This window comes from Suricata suricatta, chromosome 2 (assembly GCF_006229205.1).
Source record: "Suricata suricatta isolate VVHF042 chromosome 2, meerkat_22Aug2017_6uvM2_HiC, whole genome shotgun sequence".
NCBI lineage: Eukaryota > Metazoa > Chordata > Mammalia > Carnivora > Herpestidae > Suricata > Suricata suricatta.
In genome coordinates, this window is record NC_043701.1 from 120,858,345 (window position 1) to 120,875,099 (window position 16,755).

The following is a 16,755-nucleotide window of genomic DNA, read 5'->3' on the forward strand; positions in this document are numbered from 1 at the left end:
TCCTTTTGTTGTCTGATTGCTGATGCTAGGACTTCCAACACTATGTTAAACAGCAGTGGTGAGAGAGGACACCCCTGTCGTGTTCCTGATCTCAGGAGGAAAGCTCTCAGTTTTTCCCCATTGAGGATAATATTGGCCGTGGGCTTTTCATAAACTGCTTTTATAATGTTTAGGTAAGTTCCTTCTATTCCGACTTTCTCAAGGGTTGTTATTAAGAAAGGTTGCTGTATTTTGTCAAATTCTTTTTCTGCATCTATCGACAGGATCATCATCAGGTTTTTATCTCTTCTTTTTTTAATGTGATGGATCACATTGATGGATTTGCGAATATTGAACCAGCCCTGTAACCCGGGAATGAATCCCACTTGATCATGAAGGACAGAAATTACATGCTGTCTTTTTTTTCCCATACGAAGTGTGTCTTGGGTTTTTCCCTTATTTTCTTTACTTTTTTTTCTTTTTTCCTCTTCTTTTTTTGGTGGTGGTGGTGGTTATGTTTAAATGAAGTTGCTTTTACAACACCAAAGACATAATCATCCATTTCCTACCTAAAAGGTAGCTACTTTTTTGCATGGACCTCAAGCATATTGTAGTATAGAGGTGGAATTTAAGGAAAGGTATTAAGCAGGCTGTGTTGTAGCTTATTAACAAGTAATAAATCGTATCATTTATCTTGAATGTATCATAGATAAACTGCTATATAATGATTGCCACTTCAGATAGCTGTGAAATTAGGTGATTAACTAGTTGTTACTTAACCTTCTAATTTCTGTATAAGTCTAAATACATGAAACAGAAGTTGGTGTTTTTATTTTTTACTTTGCTTTTCTGTTTGGAGTGTCTTGTAACTACTGTATTGTAAATGATGGAAAACAATTGCATATGTTAAAAAATATGAAACTTTATAAAGCAAAAAAAATAAAATAAAAATTAATGAAAGAAAAAAGTGTTCTAAAATAATATCAAATGTAATGTTATGCCTGTTTCTTTGAAAATTACAATATTGACAAGAAATATTCATTTAGTAGAAATACTCACTTAGGGTTCCCTCACATGAAAATGACAAGATCATCTTTTGTTAATTTGACTATTTTTATTCCATAAGAGAGATTCATTATTGCATATAATATGTCATGGGCTATCAAATGTCAATATACTCTGAATAATGTTTGAGAAATCTTAAATTCCTTTTCTCAACAGATTAAAAGGAATCAAACACATTTTCTCCCACCTGAGCATGAAATAGTCGTTTCTTTCTGGGTTCCAAAACCATTTAACAGACATTTATTCTCAGGAAAATAAAATAAATAAATGTCTATAATTTATTATAAAGTACCATAGCAGATATAATATACGTAAAGCAAAAGCTGAAAAAATTCCCACTAAGGAACAAAAGTTGGTTTTAAAAAACACTGTCTAGAAATGGCTATTTTTCAAAAAGAAATAAACTTCTAACCAATCTCTGCTATCAAGTCAAGTGTTATTGCCTCCATCTTAAAGAAATATTATTTTAAAAAACATAGAATAGATAATCTGAAACAAAGTTAACAAAGGAAGGAAAATTCAAACCATAAATCAGAGGGGCGCCTGGGTGGCTGAGTTAGTTAAGCGTCAGACTCTTGATTTTAGCTCAAGTCATGATTTCACAGGTTTGTGAAATCAAGCTCCATGCTGACAGTGCAGAGACTGCTTGGGATTCTCTCTCTTCCTCTCTGGGCATGGGCACATGCTCACTCTTGCTCGCTCACTCTCTCTCTCTCTCTCTCTCTCTCTCTCTCAAAATAAATAAACTTAAAAAAAAGAACAGGAAATTAAATCAGAGCAAGAAGGATAAAATAATTGAGAACTGACAATGGAGCCATAAAACATTGAAAAACAGAAGTAAGTTCATCTATTTTCTCAAATGTACCAAGTGTAACATTTAGAACATAAGCAGGCAGTTTCTTAGTCGATTATTTGGTAGTGAGTTTATAAACAATAGTAGCAAAATCAAAAGGAACCCCAAAAGGGATTAATAGAATTTATGGTGGATTTCAAGATATATGCCAAACTCTACTACTTTCGTCTAATTTTGAAAGTATTAAGTACACATTTTCCCAGTACTGAATTTTTAAATGTTTATTTATTTATTTTTAGAGACAGAGGTAAAGAGCAAGCAGAGAAAGGGCAGAGAAAGAGGTAGAAAGTATCCCAAGCAGGCTCTGTGCCATCAGCACAGAACCCCACATCGGTCTAGAACTCACAAATCATGAGATCATAACCTGAGCAGAAATCAAGAATCAAATTCTTAACAACTGAGCCACCCAAGGGCCCCTCCTAGCACTATAATTTTAAGTACATATTTTCCCAGTATCAAAAACCTCGAATAAACTCTACACATGGTAAGCGTTCAATAATTATTTGATTAAAGTATGAATTGAGAGGGGCACATGGCTGGCTCAGTTGCATCAAAAGAACATGCAATTTTTGATCTCAGAGACGTGAGTTCAACCCCATATTGTGGGTAGAGATTAAATAAATAAGCAAACTTAAAAAAATGAATTTAGAGGATTACTGTACTTTATACATATGTTCATTCAAACAACTTGCTGAGATATTTTCCTAACTATGTTCTGCTGATGCTTAAAGCATCTGAATGATTATGATCTTTACATATAACATTAGCTCCAAAAGGGGTTTTTCTATGTAGACTCAAGGAAGTAACATATTACAATGTCTTTGATAAACTACACAAATAATGTCTAAATTATCTTCATATTAGGAGATCGACTAAATCACGAGGCTAAATTTTTTTCTTTATATTAGTATTTATCGGTATTCAATAAATAATAAGTAAACAAACCAACTAACAAAGGAATCTAGGGAGTTGGTAATATTATTTTCTGTCCAAGTTTTGCTATTGACTTTTTGTGTAATCCCAGGTGACTTGCCTTCCCCGTCCTTCATTTCCTCAACAGCAAAATGAAGATTAACAACACTGTCTTAATTTGAGGTTATTTTGATAAAGACGATGGCCAAAAATTTTTAAAGATGAAGGCTGACTCTAATACTATGTTTTTTCAATTTTCAATCCCATCTTAATTTAAATTAGGTATGGTTTGTCATATGAAAAAAAAAAGCATGAATCCCAAAGGACTCATTGATTTGTATAGAGGAAAATATGGATGTTTATGAAAAGCAGCCCTGTTTTTCATATGATTACATGCTATTGGGGCCCCCTAATTATATGCATGTAAAACTCCTGGAAATATTTCAGCAATAAGCACATAATCTGGTTTGTACCTTGACATTGTCTACAGAATGAAAGCTGTACAGAATTAAGCTTTATACCCATGCCAAAATCAGATGTTTCCAAGCCCATTCTGTTCCTTGATTATATAGACTTGTCTTAGTAAGAGGCTAAAAGCAAGGCAGGAAACAAATCTTGTTTACTAACAACTGGATACATTGGGGCTAATCCTCAGGCCATCTGTTTATATTCCATTGTATCAATCAGATTCTCTTTAAACCCATCCCAAAGTGACTTGTAAAGGGAGTCCTAGAGAAAAGAGATGACAGGAAGCAATGTGTCAATGAGCTATGTGTTCAGGTATCTTCCAAATGAGACGACCATGGAAACACAGGTTAAGATAATAAATGCAGCATAGTGTCCACTGCAGTTGAGTGAAAAAATATCTAAGTAAATTTCATTAACTACAAATCCTCACAACTGCCCTAATCTGGGAGCCAACATGATGAAAGAGACACATCAGAAACAAATTTTCCAGTGGAAGTGAACAAAGTGACTAGAAAATGAGTGGATTATGTCTTCAGTGTCAGAGGAAAAGATAAACAATATGAGGTGTAAAAAAACTGATAGTCACAGTTGATTGCAAGCACAGAAAAGATATTTAAATTACTCGCTTGAACAAGTAAGAAAAAAACTCAAGTCTGATATTTCCAGCCCTTTTTGCTTGTGACAGCTAAACCAGGATGAGACAATTTTGCTATTATTATTGTGACCATATTGTATGGAATAACCAGGGAATAAGAACTTTTTTTGGCATTTAATTTTGTGGAATTATGATGATAAGGAAAGGGGACAAAAAATTGAGGACAAACTTTTCTCTTATAGTAAGGTTTTGCTCAAAGTCATTTATTTACTCACCAGGTGGTAGGTAAAAATCATACTATGGTACTAAGGCTCTATGACTTTAAAACGTAGGTTTTATAATAAATTTGGAGACTTTTTGTGTGTGAAGCATTTGGCTTGTCTGTTAAATCTGAAAGTAATATGAACTTATTCAGTTGTGAGTTGCTATCACAAGTCTATTTAGTTATATCTTCTAGTTTTCCAAACTAATTTTCATGAATCATAAAAGCCAACTTTTATCATGCCTGATGATTTAACATGATTTATGATTAAGTTTTCTACTTAGGTGATTGCCTCATCTTTTGAGAAGAAACAATTTAGCATTAAGCGACAGTACTTTTTCTCATGTGGCTCTTTTTAGTATCTGTGCCTGGATGACTCTTGAATTTTATATCATTTCCACTATGGTACTCAAATATCTGTAGAAATCTGGATTCTTTTATGAATTTAACAGGTACAGAGTCTGGAAAATAAATCAGTTTGACAAATGCATCTTTATTGGATTTTATGACCATATCTATAACTCTTCAAAGACACTCTTTAGGAGATAGGAGAAATACGCAGAGCGTAAAAATACCATTAAAATTCAAAATACTGGATACAGAGTGAATATAAAACATCTAAGGAATTGTATAAGTTGTGGAGAAGAGTTAATAGAAATGAAAAAGATGAGGAAAGTCCTTGGAGTCAGTTAATAATAGTAAAACAATTCAGCAAGAGGATATACATGTTTAGAAAGAAATTATCTTTAAGATGCCAAGTTTAAATTAAATGAAATCAGCAAAAGCCTTCTTATGTTCTCCAACTGAAGATGGACAGAGAATGATAGTCAAGGGCTGGCAGAAGCATGTGTAGTTAGCATAGCTGACAGTCTAAGCCACCTCAAAAGCAAATGGAGAAACAACGAAACCAAACATTAGGACTCTCTGCACAGACAGACAGGGTTGCAGACTTAGGGAAGATGCCACTCTTACCCTGATAATAAAAAATGTCAGTATTAAAACCTGTGGTTTTATCATAGACTTATCACTGAGATAAAGGCAAATAAAAAAGAAAAGTCCTTTCATAATGATGAAATGAGTAGGGTGAATTTGTAAGGACCATAATGAAGGTTTCCACATGAGCAGACCCCCCTTGCTTCCTGAAATTTCACTTTGAACCACGTTTTGCATAACTGCTCTAGATTTTCTCATACAAGATTGTGCTATCAACTTTGGGTATACTGAAATAACATGAAGAATTTCTAACTAGAATTTTTAAAACTCCTCAGCCTTACCGAATTTATTTTTCTCCTTGTAAAAGTTAATTCTGTACTGTTTGTATCTAATTATGTTTCCATCTTTTTACCCTTTCTGGGGGGCACAATAAACAAATCTGAAGAGTTTAAATGTATATTTGTTATAAAATAAACTCATTATTCTTTCTTTGCATAAGTCACATTCAATCAGTAAATTATTCAACAATACTCTAAAAAGTATAGTTGTCTTTCAATTATCAGCCATACTAAAACTTACAAATTAATTTCTTTGGAGTTTAAATTTTCTCTTATGCCCATCTACCAATTGTCATGGAAAAGTATATACAAAATAGCAAGAGGGAAATCAGCCTGCATTTGCAGAACAATGAGTGTTGAATTGTGTGCTGGTAACTTACTTGTGGAAAAGAAGAAAGAAATCTGTTGTATGTCTCCTTCATCTTTGAATGCTTTCATGCTATAAAAGCAAATGCAGTCTCCAAAGTAGGACTTCCATTCACAGCTGTCACCAAAGTCCAAACTCTAATCAGTTTTGTCCTTATGCCTTCTTGCTCCTAGCAACAGCTACTGCTTTCTGACAGTCTCAGTACCACTCCGGATAACTTAGCACTATCATTTCTCCAACAGCATTTTCTTTTATAACCAGAAGAAAAACAACCTTTTTCAGTGGAAGATTCTGCTTTTCAGTGAGCATTGAAAGCATCATTGCTAGGTTTGGCAGGGTTACTCTCATAGAACCCTTTGTAATCTCAAGCATATGTCACTTTAATTCATTGCAAGATCTCCATAACACTAACAGTTCATGCATGTGGTTTTGTATGTTTTAATCTAACAGGAGACTTATTTTTCATGTTAACACACCTTTCTCTAATGGTAAATAACCATGTGCAGTTCACAAGTCCCCCTGTTCTTCCAAACTCCTTCTTCTAGCATAGTTTTATTCTACTTGCTAGGAAATTTGTTCTTATTTGGAAAAAAAATTAATACACCTATGAAAAGCAGTAGGCAACATTTATGTTTAGTTCCTGAAGTTGCAGGAAGGAAGCCACTATATTGAGAGCTAATTTGTCAAAAGTCAACTCACCCAATATGTACTAATTGCCCAATCTCAGGAACTTTCCTCTTGATATGTTCCCCCAAATAAAAGATCCCCTTTACTCAGCCCCAGCCCTCACCAACTTGGATGCGGGGGTATGGCAGAGAAGGAAATGCAATAAACCCTAAAAAGCTTTTAGCAAAATAAATTGAGAGCCAGGTAAATAGGGATCTTTAAAAGTTTCAAAAATCAAACAACATGAATTACTCTAAATTTTATAAATGTTTAAAGAAACAAGCAAATTTCTCTAACAGGTCGTTCAGAAATTATCCAATTGATATCCAGTTGATCAACTTGATTTTAGTGAATTGAATTTAGGCAAATTGATTTATATTTGAAGTTTTAAGGTTTTGGGTCAGGGGAAGTTAAGGATTTTGAGGTTATCACTATGCTATCAATGAAGTCATAGGAATATATCAGAAGCCAAGGTGAAGACAAGGTCATAGGGGTTTTTACCCAAATACATTTATACACTACTCTTGGTGTCAAGAGCAGAGCCTCTCATTTCACCCTGGGTGAAGAAGGGAGGGAGAAACAAGGTGAAAATAGGGCATTTGCCTCTGTACTCTGGAGAACACATGCCCTTTTCCTTGCTGTTGGAAAACTGAGTTGACTAGAATATTAATGTGATATCCACTGCCCACACAGCTGTCTTAGTGCAAGAATCGCACAACAGGCTTAGCTTTGGGGACAAGGCTCCTTCCAGTTCAAACAGACTCAGCTGGAAGTCCCTCCACTGGAAGACAGAAACCCTCCCAGCCAACTGTACAACTTAGTTCCTTCACCTTCAGATTATCCAGTCATGTGGACTACATGCCTACTGCACCTACTGATCTTACTTACCAGAGGCCCTCTGTTGCCCTAAGCACACATCAGGGCTTCTCCAGAGAATTATTATGCATTATTCATCCATTCATTTTTGGCACTTCAAACGTTGTTGTCCATACATAATTACTGAAAGAAGCAATTAACGTCCAAAACAATCAAAAGGCCTCTGGTGAAAAAGCCTAGTTTTAGAAGGGTTTCATTCAACTGGTCCCAGCATCTGGTTTGGGGAGGATGAACAAAATCCTCCTACTCCTAGGACAAATACATCTTTTTGGTACTCAGTCCAGAGAATGAAGATCTGATAACACTTCCTAGAGTGGTAAAACCCAGGGTATCATTAGCCCAACCAAAAACAAATGAACTCTATAATATTAGAATGTCAAAATAATGGTATTAGCACATGTGAATTTTCATAGAGAATTAGGCTAAAAAAAACAGAGGCAATAAGTGATTAAAAACATCTGTTTGGTTTGTATATGGCTTGCCATCTTCTTTAGTAATTCGTTTGGGTGGAATGTTCTGCTTTCTGACCCAAACCACATCTCCCTATCCCCTACACTTATTTCCTAAATGACAGAAACAACAACAACCAGAAATAGTAATAGAAACCTAATGCATATTAGATAATAATCATTATTACAGCCTTATCAGGCAGGTACTATAGCCTTACTTGTTGGCAGGGAAACAACAGCACAGGAAGGATGGGTAACATGCTCTGGGTCACATGGCAATTAGCGAAAGTCAATGTTGTATGTGACTCCAAAGCCTATGGTCTAAACTTGAGTTTTACCATCTCTCAGAGCTATAAATTTGAGATTTTTTGCCATCTTCTAGAACACTAAAAGTAAATACATTTAAGATAAAATTTTGCAAGAGGCTTTTTTTTTGGTCAGAGATATGCTTTCCACTTGTTTGTATTACAGTCATGCCCCTCCAGCTAATGCACAATGTCCCACCATGATAGACTGATGTGAGCGTGCTGCCAGGAGACACATCCTATTCCTAAAATTGAATTACATTTGAGCATCGCATTTTCGTAAAGACACTACGTAATCACCCAATGCCGGTGGCTCTGATGGTTATGGTTATATTCTGACACTAAGAAAATATGCTTTATAGCCACAGAGCAGTAAAAGGTGCTTAACATACTCAATGTGGGACATTGGCCCAGAGAGAAAAAAGCACTGTTTGACTTCCATCTATGTCCAGCAATCTCAGAGATAAAAGCATGCTAAAGAACATTATTTTCTGATCACTTTCTGAGGCACTCATAAAAACAGTCTTCTACTTAGAGCTTTCAATTTCACCTGATTCATTTCTTTCATAGCTTGGAGATGGTCAAATTCTGCCCAATAAAACAATCTGAAAGCTCAAGGAGACTTAGGTAGGAAACATTAGGTTATTATAAAATTTCACACCTTAAGGTTTCTGTTTCAGATTATTTGTCAATGGAGAGAGGGCCAAGATGGCTGAGAGGAAGGGAGCTCTGTAAACTTCGTCTGCCCCATCTATCAAACTGAGAAGGACATTACCCTCATCTGCAAGAGTGGAAAGAGAAAATACAGACTCCAGAAAAAAGACAACCTCAAAGATGCCTGAGTGAGTGAGTGTGAACTGGGGAGATTGGAAAATGGGCCAGCCTGAGAGGGGCAGGGGAGGTGGGAGACACAGGGCAAGCGCATGGTGCCCCTGAGAGACAAAAAGAAAAGAAAGAGAAACTGAACACGTTGATAATACTGTCTCTAGAGAAGAAACAAAGAACATTTAACCCCACTTGGAGAGAAAAACTCTCACTCCATATATAACTGTTGGGTAGCCCAAATCCCAAACCTGGGTGGCACAAGGGAAATAACAGCTTCTAGTCCTGCGCCATCAGGACAGGGAGCCTGTGGACATGGCTGTGGTGGCCCCAGGGGTGCACACTTCAGCCTCCACTGCTGGAGTGGGAGCACATACTTCATTTCCATGGCACATCTCGCATCCAGCATTGGCCGTGCAAATCCAGAATCCCTGGTGCCAACAGGGAAAAAACAGCCTCCACCCCTACATGCTCCCAGCAAGGAGTTGGCAGTGGTGGAGGCGAGGGGCACGCTTCTGCTGCACGAGTGCACAGCTTATTTCCAGCAGCGCCTAGCACCTCGGACATCAGCAGTGCAAATCCTGGCCAGCACCAAGAGAAACTGATCCCTCCCCCAATGAGATTGCAATCCAGCTGGGGGCAGGGAGTTGGTTGTGGTGCCTGTAAGGGCCTGCACTTCTCATACTGTGTACCTCCCCTCAGGCAGCACACCTCGCCTCAGGCAGTGGCAGCACAATTTCCAACCAGTGGATCGAGTGGAGCTTGGAGCTCCACCATTCTACTCTCGGCAGCCACCAAGACAGGGCCTCAGAGAGCAGCCTCCAAGACCTACTAGAGAAAAACATGCCTATCCACGAGGGGGAGCTGCTGTTTCTTCTTCAAGTTGCATCAAAGAAGCAACTAGAGACAATGACTAGGAACTGTGAAACTAGATGTGATGAGTTAAAAAAAAATAAAGCCTATAAATGAGGTGAATAATAAAATGGTGGCAGCCACCTCAAGGACTAAAGAGGCAGAGAGAAGAATAAGTGGATTAGAAGATACAGTTATAGCAAAAAAGGAAGCTGAAAAAAAGAGAGAGAGATTGATCCAGGAGCAGGAAAGGAGAATTCGAGACCTGAGTGATATAAGCAAACAGAACAACATCCGTATCATAGGAATTCCGGAAGAAGAAGACAGAGAGAAAGGTCCTGAAGGGACTCAAGACCAATTGTAACTGAGAATTTCCCAAATCTGGGAAAAGAAATAGACATTCAAATTCAAGTGGCACAAAGAACCCCCTTACGACTTAATTTGATTTGACCTTTGGCACAACATATCATAGTGAAACTGACAAAATATAAAGATAAAGAGAGAATTCTGAAAGTAGCTAGGGAGAAAAGCGCCCTATCATACAAAGAGAAACCTATCAGAGTGGTTACAGACCTATCTAATGAAACTTGGCAGGACAGGAAGGGATGGCAGGAAATCTTCAATGTGATGAACAGAAAAAACATGCATCCAAGAATCCTTTATCCAGTAAGCCTGTCATTCAGAATAGAAGGAGAGATAAGGGAGTTCCCAAATAAACAAAAATTGAGAGAATTCATGACCACCAAACGAGCCTTACAGGAAATCCTAAGAGGGACTCTAAGGAAAATGTTGCAAAGAATACAACGTGTCAGAGACACCAATAAAACATGAATTCTACAGAGAACACAATGACTCTAAACCCACGTTTTTCAATAATAACACTGAATGTAAATGGACTGAATGCTCCAACCAAACGACACAGGGTAGCAGAATGGATAAAAAAACCAAAATCCACCTATTTGCTATCTAGAAGAGACTCATTTTTTACCTGAAGATACCCTCAGGTTAAAAGTAAAGATGTGGAGAAATATCTATCATGTGACTGGAAACCAAAAGAAAGGCGGAGTAGCCATACTTATATCAGAAAAACTGGACTTTAAAGTAAAGGCAGTAACAAGAGATAAAGAAGGACATTATATAATAATTACAGGGTCTCTCCATCAGGAAGAGCTAACAATTATAAACATCTATGAGCCAAATTCAAGAGCACCCAAATACATAAAACAAATAATCACAGACAGAAACAATCTTATTGATAAGACTGTGCTAATTGCAGGGGACTTTAATACTCCACTGACAGCAATGGATAGATAAACCAGACAGAAAATCACTGAACAATGTACCTCAATGACACATTGGAACAGATGGAATTGATAGATTTATTTAGTACTCTGCAACCCGAAGTTAGAAAATTCACCTTCTTTTCGAGTGCCTAATGGCACATTCCCCAAGATAGATCACATACTGGGGCATAAAGCAACCTTTATAAGTATTAACAAATAAAGATCATACCATGCACCCTTTCAGATCACAAAGCTATGAAACCTGAATTTAACCAGAGGAAAAAGTTTGGAAAACCTCCAAAAATGTTGAATTTAAAAACCACCCTACTAAAGAATAATTGGGCTAATCAGGCAATTAGAGACTAAATTAAAAAAATATATGAAAACAAATGAAAATGAAAATACCACAATCTAAAATTTCTGGGATGCAGCAAAGGCAGTCCTAAGAGGAAAAGTATATTGCAATCCAGGCCTATTTCAACAAACTAGAAAAAGTACAAATGCAAAATCTAACACAGCACCTACTTGAACTAGAAGCAGAGCACCAAGAGCACCCCAAATCCAGCAGAAAAAAAGAAAAAATAAAGATCAGTGCTGAAATAAACAATATAGAATCCAAAAATACAGATGAGCAGATCAATGAAACCAAGACTTGGTTCTTTGAAAAAATGATCAAAATTGATAAACCTCTAGCCAGCCTCCTCAGAAAAAAAGAGAGAGCACCCAGATAAACAGAATCATGAATGAAAAAGAATCTATTCCAACCAATCCCTTAGAAATACAAGTAATCATCAGAGATTACTATGAAAAATTATATGCCAACACACTGGACAACCAAGGAGAAATGGACAAATTCTAAATGTACATGCACTGCCAAAATTCAAATGGGAAGAGATAGAAAGCATGAATAGACCGATAACCAGTGAAGAAATTGAATCTGTTATCAAAAATTTCCCAACGAATAAGAGCTCAGGGCCAGATGGCTTCCCAGGGGAATTCTACCAGACATTCAAAGCAGAGCTAATACCCATTCTTCTCAAATTATTCAAAAAATAGACTTAGAAGGAAAACTCCCAAACTCATTCTACATAGCCAGCATCACCTTGATACTCAAACCAGACAGAGACCGAGCAACAAAAGAGAACTACAGACCAATATCCTTAATGAATACAGATGCAAAAATACTCAAAAAGATACTAGCAAATCGAATTTAACAACATAGTAAAAAAATTATCCATTATGATCAAGTGGGATTCATTCCTGGGATACAGGGCTGGTTCAATATTCACAAATCCATCAAAGTGATACATCACATTAACAAAACAAAGGATAAAAACCATATGATTCTGTTGATAGATGCAAAAAAAAAGCCATTTGACGAAATACAGCACCCTTTCTTAATATAAACGCTTGAAATAGTCAGAATAGAAGGATATTACCTAACGATTATTAAAGCAATTTATGAAAAGCCCAGGGCTAATATCATCCTCAATTGGGAAAAACTGAGAGCTTTCCCCCTGAGATCAGGAACACGGACAGGGACAGGGGTGTCCATTATCACCACCATTGTTTAACATAGTGCTGGAAGTCCTTGCATCAGCAATCAGACAACAAAAGGAAATAAAATGTATCAGAATTGGCAAGAAGAAGTCAAACTTTCCCTTTTCAGAGATGACATGATACTCTATATGGAAAACCCAGCAGACTCTACCAGAAGCCTTCTAGAACTGATCAATGAATTCAGTAAAGTTGCAGGGTACAAAATTAATATACAGAAATCAGCTGCATTCCTATACACCAAAAATGAAGCAGCCGAAAGAGAAATCAAGACACTGATCCCATTCACGATTGCATGAAAAACTATCAAATACCTAGGAGTAAACCTAACCAAGGATGTAAAAGACCTATATGATGAAAACTATAGAAAACTTATGGAAGAGATTGAAGAAGACACCAAGAAATGGAAAAATATTCCCTGTTCATGGATCGGAAGAATAAACATTGTGAAAATGTCATTACTACCCAAAGCAATCTACACATTCAATGCAATCCCCATCAAAATTTCATCAACATTCTTCTCAAAGCTAGAACAAACTATCCTCAAATTCGCATGGAACCACAAAAGACCCCAAATAGCCAAAGTTATATTGAAGAAGAAAACCAAAATGGGAGGCATCACAATCCCAGATTTTAGCCTCTACTACAAAGCTGTCATCATCAAGACGGTATGGTATTGGCACAAAAACAGATACATAGACCAATGGAATAGAATAGAGAACCCAGAATTGGGCCCACAAATGTATGGTCAATTAATTTTTGACAACGTAGGAAAGAGTATCCAATGGAAAAAAGACTGCCTCTTTAGCAGGTGGCGCTGGGAGAACTGGACAGCAACTTGCAGAAGAATGAAACTAGACCAGTCTCTTACACCATACACAAACATTAAATCAAAATGGCTGAAGGACCTGAATGTGAGACAGGAAACCAACAAAATCCTCGAGGAAAGAGTAGGAAACAACCTCCTTGACCTCAACCATAGCATTTTCCTACTAGACACATCCCCAAAGGCAAGGGAAATGAAAGCAAAAATGAACTATTCAGACCTCATCAAGATAAAAAGCTTCTGCACTGCAAAGGAAACAATCAAGAGAACTAATAGGCAACCAACAGAATGGGGAAAAGATAGTTGCAAATGACATATTAGGTAAAGGGCTAGTATCTTAAACCTTCAAGGAACTCACCAAACTCCACACCCAGAAATCAAATAACCCAGTGAAGAAATGAGAAGACATAAACAGACACTTCTCCAAAGAGGACATCTAGATGGCCTACAGGCACATGAATCAATGCTCAACATCACTCATCATCAGGGAAACACAAATCAAAGCCACACTGAGATACCACCCCACGCCAGTCAGAGGGGCTAAAATGAACACATCAAGAGAGTATAGATGCTTGTGAAGGTGTGGAGAGACAGGTATGCTCTTGTACTGTTGGTGGGAATGTAAAGTGGTGCAGCCACTCTGGAAAACAGTATGGAGGTTCCTTAAAAACCATCAATAGAAGTTTCTTATGACCCAGCAATAGCACTGTTAGGGATTTACCCAAAGGATACAGAAGTGCTGATGCATAGGGGCACATGTACCCCAATTTTCATAGCAGCACTGTCAACAATAGCCAAAACATGGAAAAAAGCCTAAATGTCCATCACCTGATGAATGGATCAAGAAGATGTGGTATATATACACAATGGAGTATCACATGGCAATGAGATAGAATGAAATATGGCCATTTGTAGTAAGTAGATGAACCTTAAGGATGTCATGCTAAGTGAAATAAGTCAGGTGGAGAAGGACAGCTACCATATGTTTGCACTCATAGGTCTAACAGGAGAACAGGAGAAACCTAATGGAGGACCAGGGGGAGAGGAAGAGGGAAAGAGAGTTGGGGAGAGAGAAGGATGGAAAACTTGAGAGACTATTGAAAACAGAAAATGAACTGAGGGTTGAAAGGGAAGGGGGAGGAGGGAAAAGAGGTGGTGGTGATGGAGGAGGGCACTTGTGAGGAAGAGCACTGTGTGTTATATGGAAACCAACTTGACAATAAACTATTTTTAAAAAAAGATTATTTTTTAATGAAGGTTTGGCCCTTCTCTGACCAACTGAGACAGAAAATGAATGTGTATCTTTTCTCTTAAAAACTACTCTTTAAATAGGATCAAAATACTGTTAAAACGTATCTACTCTTATTCTATGTATGTTGGACCTGGGCTTCTTCTTAGGTCACAGGGGTGAATTCAAATACTGACTGATAAGCAATACAAATGTTAATGGAGTAAAATACCAATATTTTCCACAGCTACCAATCAATCATACATCAGCCAACAAATTCCCATCAAAATAGGCACAGTATTCTTGCAAAATCCCTAAGTTAGCTAGGATGGTGTAGGAAAAGTGCATGGGCAGGTTTGCAGACAGGTACAGATTAAAAGTGCCAGAGTAAGTATCAATGCAGGAGGAAGAAGAGATAAGACACACACACACACACACATGCACACACACACACACACACACACACACACACAAGGTTACGGTAAAAGGAGAAATATTTAGATGAGGGAAATGAGTATATGAGTGGCTGAAAAGAAAATAGGTCTTTAAATGTTGAAGACATGATAAAACAAGCCCCTTCCTCTGTTAATTCATATTCCCCATAGTCTCTCTTCTTTTGCCTAAAAACATGCTTTCCTCATCTCAAAAACTAGAACCAAAAAAATAAACCACTTCCCTTAGTTGTGATATATCTTCTAGCTATTGGCCCCTCTTTCCCTCCTGTTTGTTAAACTTAAAAAAAAAACTGGTCTACATTCATATTTGCAATTCCTTCCTTTTGTTCCCCCACTAAGTTGCCATCTGCTCTCTGTCCATTTCACTCTACTCATCCTGCACTCACCCAGATGAGGAACATCTTTCCTATCTAACCCAGTTGGTCTTTCAGTTATTACCTTACTTCCTTTCTGCAGAATTTCACACTGTTGGTTAATCACTCCTTTTTCTAAAAAATTTGCTCATTCTTTTATTTCTTAACCCCATTCTCTTCTAATTATCTGATGGTTCTAATTATTCTTAAATATTTTCCTAGCCTCATCTCTTAAATATTGTTTCTGGAAATTCCATCCTTGACCTTTTTTTTTTTCTTCTCATTAGCTTGGTGGGATCATTCTTTCTATAACTATCATGATTTTCTCATGAATTCCAATCAGTAACTTTAGCCCAAACTTCCAAGTTCCGGGTTAAACTGTGTGTTTGTCTACCTGAAAATTTCTTAGGTATCACATATTTAACATATTCCAAGTTTATGTTAGCTATAATCGATGCACTAAAACAACTTATTTTGCATTCACTCTTATCACTTGTATCTACTGAGCCATATAAACAAGAGAAAAGGAATTGCTCCTAGATCTCTCTCCCTTTCTCAACACAAGTCAAATAATTCAGTACATCTATTACAAGTCACAAGTCTCTTCAGATCCATGCAACTCTACCACTGCCCCTCCTACTGCTGCACTTAGTACCACATCCTGGGCATGTGGTTTCTGTCGGTGAAGATCTGCCACAAGATTCACCAAACCTTCAACCTAAGCAGATCTTTAAATGGCTCCCTTTCCATAGAGAATTTGATCCTCTTAACTGGGAAAGGAGGGTCTTTTCAACCCAGGTGTTGCCAGTTTTTCAGGCCTAATTTCTCCTGCTCTCCTATAAACATGCTAAACCCTGGCCACACACAACTATAAGAGGTTACTGTGAGCCAGTGACCATTCTAAGTCTTCCTATTTATTATCTACTTTAATCTCAGAATAATTCATGGAAGCAGGTGACACTGTCATCTTTACCTTGCAGGTGAGAAACCAGGAGACTTGCAAACTTTAAGCAAGTTTTTGACTGGAGACTCTAACCCAAGCAGTTTAATTCCAGAGCCCATGTTCCTTAGGAAAACCAGGAGAGACACTACTAGAATCCACAGGTCTTGAGACCTGATTTTATAAGACATAGGTTTAATCATTTAGAGTCATTTTCAGAAGATAAGTGTTTTAATACCTTTCCTTAAATTCCACCTCTATACTACAATATGCTTGAGGTCCATGCAAAAAAGTAGCTACCTTTTATGTAGGAAATGGATGATTAAGTCTTTGGTGTTGTAAAAGCAACTTCATTTAAACATAACCACCCC